We start from the raw sequence: 7088 nt of genomic DNA on the forward strand, positions 1-7088 counted from the left end.
GAGGCAAAATTTGTATAACCAGTATGATCATACTCATAATGGTTTGTTTTAAATACTGTAAGAGGAGTATCATTAGCACCAACAGTAGCACCACTACCACCACCAACAGCTCCATCACCACTAAGACCATCAACAACAACAAGCCCACCCTCCAAAATTATTTTTCTTGTAATGGTTATTGCTCTAAACAATTTCATTTTTATTCTGTTGATGACCTTAGGGTCCGATAAAGTTTGCACAGGCCATAAAGTAAGAAAAAATGAAATCTTCAACTTTCGATTGGTCGAAACTAGCGACGGATGTACAATCTAACATAAATCATTACATATATTAGAATGATGATTAGATCATTCAAAAAAATCATTAATTAAAATAAAAACTTAATTATAATTATACTTACTGCATCCTTCGGGGGTTGAAGATATCACGAAATTTTGTATTTTTATCAGTTTTGGCCGACAACCATCTTAAGATTCTTGGACAGAAAATTTCTTCCCGGTAGTTCACTTGTTGTGTCAAATGAGGAATGGCTTCAAACGCCCAAGCCTATAAAATAACGCCAATAAATCAAAACCATTATTGAGTAAAAAATAAATGATATCATAATAAAAGAAAGAAACAAAACATTTACCATGAAAGCCCATGAAAAGCCATATAAGTTGACTGTCTTTGGCGCTAACAGAGTCAACAAATATAGGACAGTCATTTTGAAACTTTCATAACCCCAAGGATAGCTATTAAACGCCTCAAGATTCTCGAAGAGCTTTATTAAACCAACGATTATGTTGTTGTTAACGTCTCTCGCCCAAAGAATATTATGTACAAACCAAACCAAGCACAATGACTGTTTGTGCTTCTTTGAAAGTTCTTTACCTTTCAACGCTTTTATCAAATTTTTATTTTTGAAGGTTGGACCAACAATGGACACCAGGTCATCACGATCACACGACTTGTCTTTGCCTTTTTTGGGTGTACGGGGTGCTTTTTTGGGTTAGAATAGATATAACTTGAGAAGGAGGATAATATTTTAGTCCGGTAACTATGAAAAACTTCTTCCAATCAAAACAAACAGGCATGCCACAGTAATTTATCCACACCTCATCCATCTTATCTTTATTTTCATACATAAACCTACGCTTGAGAAGTTTATATACCATTTCCATTTGGAAACGAGCATTGTTGTCCTCTGACAAATCAAGATATTTCCCAAAGCAGCTATCCCTGAAATAAGCATCCAATTTTTATTCTCAAAGTAATTTTTTGAAGGTGTCCAAAGATTTTCCCATGACTGACTTAACCACAAAATCACCCGTTAAATCTGTGGCACCATCACACTCCATTCTCACCGGATAACGATCAATGCTGAAGGTTTTGACCAACTCTTTGGCGAAAGGGCTATTAGCATTAGGATCATCTCTTTTGAAATATTTTTCCTCCCCATGTTCATCATATTCTACTCCTGATTGAGATAACACTTGTAAAGCAAGCTCATAGAGTGATGGATGTAGCCTAGCTGCTTCACTTATTTCTTTACTTGGACTTGATTCGGATTCTATTCTTTTGGGAGCCATATTATCTAAAATTAACAGAAATATAAAAAATATATTATAGTTGATTAATGTATCGTTAAAAAGAATAATAATAAATCTAACAAACAAAACAGTAAAATAACAGTTCCAACAGATCACTTATTTGTTGCACCAAGTAGTATATCTGTTGCAGCATATAACAAATCTGCTACAGCAAATGAGCAATCTGTTACAGCAATAAAAAATGTATTACTCATCTTTTAAGAAAGATGAATGGTCTGTGCAACAGATCACATATTGTTGCAACATGAGTGATCTATTAGAACAGTTAAATAATTTGTTGCAATGGATGAGTAATTTGTTGCAATAATATAAAACATATCACTCATTTGTTGAGAAAAATGAATGGTCTATGCAGCAGATCACACATCTGTTGCAACATCATCTATTACAACATATGAGTGATCTGTTGGAATAGTTAAATAACCTGTAGCAATGGGTGAGTAATCTGTTGAGAAAATATAAAATATACCACTCATCTGTTGAGAAAGATGAATGGTTGATGCAATAAATCATACATCTATTACAACATATGAGTGATAACCTGCAGTAATGGCTGAGTAATTTGTTGCGACAATATAAAATATATCACTCATCTATTGAGAAAGATGAATGGTTTGTGCAATAGGTCACACATCTGTTGCAACACATGAGTGATCTGTTAAAATAGTTATCAACGGTCAATATTGTTTAGATTTCTGGTCGTCTATCATGGCAGATGAATGATCAGTTTGAAAAATCATGTCTTGGACATGTCCTGTTGGAAGAGTTGATAGGATTTTATCCAACAGGAGGTTCATGTGTTGCATCAAATCATTAATCTGATGGTTCTTCCATTGCATCAGATGGTTAATCAGTTGCATCATATTTTTTTATCCGATGCTTAATTTGTTGTAATATATGGTTAATCTATTGCATCAGATAGTTAAATTATTGCATCATATGCTAAATCTGTTGCATCAGATGATTAATTTATGGCATCAGAATTGTAATCTGATGGTTCCTCTAGTGCATCAAATGGTTGATCTGTTGCATCATCTGACAAATTTGTTGTATCAGATGGTTAATATGTTGCATCAGATGGATAATTTATTGGATAAAACAAAAAACAGTAGCACGGTTTTATTCAATAGATAAAACAACAATATCACCATTTTTACCAAGAACAAGAACAGAACAGAACAAATCAACCCAAATCGTTGTTTTTTTTTTATAAACACAAACAACAAAAATAAAACTTCAAAAAAATGCAACAAATAACAAAAAATCACAATTCACTTTGAAAAGAGAAGAAAGGAAAAAACAGAAATTAGGGTTTTATTGAGACCGCACTTCAAATTAAAACAATAATTATTGAAATTGTTAACCAATACTATAAGAGAAGTTGGCTCAAGTTCCGCGTTTTCTTCAAAACTAAAAAGGCCATAAATTTTTACCTATGAAAAAAAAAGGAACGATGATAAATTCGAAGTTGTTGTGGCCCGAGAGCAAGGCTGTCACATCAATTAAAGGTTGAAGAATTCAAAGTTGTTATGGCCGGAGAGCAAGGCTGTCACGTCGATTAAAGGTTGAAGTCGAAAAGAAACTCGAAGCCCAACTATTTGTTATCGGATGTTGAAGTCGTCGAGGATTGAAAGAAGAAATTTAAAGAACTGTTGGTTGGGAGAGAGTTGAGAGAAGCTGTTGAGAGGGAGGAGAGAGACTGGGGGTGGTTGATTTGGATTGAAGAGGGGTGTGGGTTGGGTTGATTTGTACATTTGAAAAGATTAGAAAGTTTTGAAAATATTAATCAAGTTCACAATTAACTTAATCAAGTTTCCTAATGATGTTTGATCCTTTAAGTTGGTCAATGTCACCAATCCTTCATTCAAAACTTAAAAGACACCTTTCCTTCAATTTTCTCGAGTTAGTTTGGCCGAGAAGAGTCATTTCTATCTTCCCCGAATTTAAAAATTGAGATGTAGTTTTGATTTTCATCAATAACCAATTTGTAAACACCCCTAGTTGTAAGTTGTAACTCCCTCGTTCAATTTTACTTTTTTGAAATTTATATAAAATATCTCTTTCCTAATTTGGGGAGTTGATACTCCTCTATTTGACCTTTTTTTAATAATATTTTAATTTCAATTAATTTCACAAAATTACAAAAATTCTTGATTTTCTTTAAGTCGTCAAGTCAGAATAAGTCGTTATATTCTAAACTAAAGGAGCATGACCCATGTCAGCACGGGCCCAACATTAAGATATTTTGATTATGTATAATAAATAGATTGATGTTAATTCGAATTATGAATTATAAAAAATTAATACACAAAATATATTAACTACTTAATCATATTTTTGAAGGAGCCAAATTATCTTGCAAGATAATTGTGTATAACTTATTCATATAAATTAAAAAATTTGATGCATTTTAAAGTTTAGATCTTTAATCATATGACTGATACTTGCTACATTAAGTATAAAATATGAGATTAGAATTAATATATAAGACTTAACACTTGTTGTATAAAATAGAAAATTATTGTTGAAAAATATAAAGAGATATCTAGTCATTGCATATTACATCACATGTGGGTTGCAATTAATAATCCAAAATTGCATCATATTTCCCTACTAAGCCGACATAAACATCTTTTTCTTTCATTTTTTCTTCTCTTTTATTTGTCAACTTGTTCTTTGAAGTTAAATTAAATTAATATTTTAAATTTAAATTTTAAGTGTTCCAAAAATTATATAAAGAAAAAGTTATAAGTTACCATCCGTCATATCAATTTAAGTTATTTGACTTTGAGAACATGATAAAATATACTTCTGTAAATGTTTTATCGAACTTTGCTTTTGTATATGTTCCTTCCATTGAAACATAGGAGTCGTTTGTTAGAGTGTATAAAAATAACTTTAAATAGAACATATTAATAATGTTTGTATTACTAATATCGGTATTATTTATGCTATCATTATTTCTTATACATTGTTTGGTGTGCTGTATTAGAACTTGTCTTTTCAATCTTGATATATTTAAACAAAAGTTTAAAAAAAAAAAAAGATTGCATATACATTCTAAGATTCATCCGGGATCTAGCACGGGTTCCATATATGTTATTTTTTGTCTCAATTTATGTGACACATATAAAATTTAGATAATCAATCATATTTTTAATGTGTCTTTAGATAATTTTAGTTGTTAACTATTGTAATTTATAATATTTTTAAGGTAATTTTCAAATAATATACGTTACTTTTCATATCCAAACTTTTGTGGCATTGATAGTGAATTATATTTTTAAAATAATTTAAATTTTTAATTATTGTGATTTATAATACTTTTCTTCTGTTTGAATTTAAGTGACATTAATATAATTTCGAGAGTCAACCAAATATTTTATATCTTTTAAATTTTATAAGTTGTTAATTATTGTAATTTATAGTATTTCTTATGTATTATTTTGAGATATATAACAGATTCAATTATTTTTTGATATTTTAAGTTGTTAACTATTGTAATTTATAATACTTTTTATGTAATCTTTGAATAATATATGTTGCTCTCCTTGTCCATAGTTCTGTATCGTCAATAGCCAATTATATTTTTTAAATAATTTAAGTTTTTAATTATTGCGATTTATAATATGTTTTCTATTCCAATTTAAGTGGAACTATTCTTAGATGGTCATAATAATTAATTAGGGGTGATTAGTAAAATCACGATTGAAGCAGTGAAACATAAATGTCTTAAATGACTTACAACAATTAATTAGAAGTGACAAAGCAAAATTACTATAAAAATAACTTGTGAAAAAAATTTAAGTGAATCTCATATAAGACGACAAGTTAATTTATCATTTGTATATCTATTTTACCCTTTTTTATTAAATTTACTCAAATGACTTATAATAATTAATTAGGGGTTATATTCAGTAAAACTATGATTGAAGCAGTTGAAGCAGACATGTCATAAATGTCTATTTTGTTAATACATAAATGACTTATAATAATTAATTAGGGGTGATATAGTAAAATTACGGCTGAAGCAGCTGAAGCAGACATGTGATACATGTTTATTTAATTTTTTTCTAATTAAATATTATTAATTTTTTAATACGTAATGATATAGTAAAATCATGATTGAAGCAGCTTAAGCAGACATGCCATAAATGTCTCTTTTATTTTAAATTAAATATTATTTATCTTTTAATATATAAATAATTTATAATAATTAATTAGGGGTGATATAGTAAAATTATGGAACAAATATAATACTACCTCCGTCCCATTTTATATGTCGTCATTTGACCAGGCACAGAATTTAAGAAATAAGTGATGATTTCGTAAAGTTTACAAAGTTGTCTCTCTTAAAGTTATTTTAGTGTTTACTTTTTAACTATTTTTTCTTAATAAGTGGGACCCACTAAGGATAAAATGGGAGTGATGCCATTAAATAGTTACCAAATAAGGAAAGATGAAATTCTTTTTGGGACGAATCAAAAAGAATATGACCACACATAAAATGGGACGGCGGGAGTAGAAATTTAAATGAAGGGAGTAATTGATTGATTGGAATAGAGAAAAGACATGATTTCCCCTAAACTTGTCCGCTCAACTTACTTTAGCATTTAAACTTAACTTTCGTTTATTTATCCCCTTAACATCTTTAAAGTGTATTAATTTCACCCCTAATACTGATGTGACATTTTCAAGAAAAAAAGACACGTTTATTTGTAAAAAAAAATTAATTTCAGTAATATTATATTTAAAATATAATAGAAATTTTAGGAAAAAATGAACACATTTTCTTCTTTCTTCTCCAAAACATCAACAACAACACTCAAATTCCTCCATTAACAACCTCAAATATATTCTTCACCAACACTCTACTTCAATTTTTTTTATTTTTCTCCATTAACACCACCAAAAACAACCACGAAGATACTAAATTAAAATTTTTCCTCTATTGAACACAATCTTAACCTTCAATGGAGCCGATGACCCCTCCAATTTTGAACTACTCAATACACAACCAAGTATTTGAAATTCACAAAATCTACAAACAAAAATAAAATTTTAACAAATACCCATTAAAATTCAACATGAATTCAACATTCTTGTATAAAAAAAAAAAAAAAAAGATCACTGAAATGGAGTTTTGTACCAACATGAATTCAATATGAATTCAGCTGATGAAATGGAATTCAAACATTCTTGTACCAACATGAATTCAGCTGAAAGCTTTAAACAAAAATGGAGTTTTTTTTGGGCTTTGCTTTTTGCTGATTTTGAAAAAAGATTCAATTGGAAAACATAGGGAGTGGGGGTGGGCCACTGGAAGGGGAGGAGGGGGGATACGTTTGCAGGGTAGGGGTAAGGGTGATGGCTGGAAGAGAAGAAAACATAGAGAGGGGTGAGGTGAGCTGGGAGGGGGGTGTGAAGAAGAAAGAAAATGGGGGTGAGGGGACTTTTTTATTTAATATATATATTAGAGGTGTGCATCGGTCGGTT

The sequence above is a fragment of the Capsicum annuum genome, chromosome 11 (assembly GCF_002878395.1).
Source record: "Capsicum annuum cultivar UCD-10X-F1 chromosome 11, UCD10Xv1.1, whole genome shotgun sequence".
In the NCBI taxonomy this organism is placed as follows: Eukaryota; Viridiplantae; Streptophyta; class Magnoliopsida; order Solanales; family Solanaceae; genus Capsicum; species Capsicum annuum.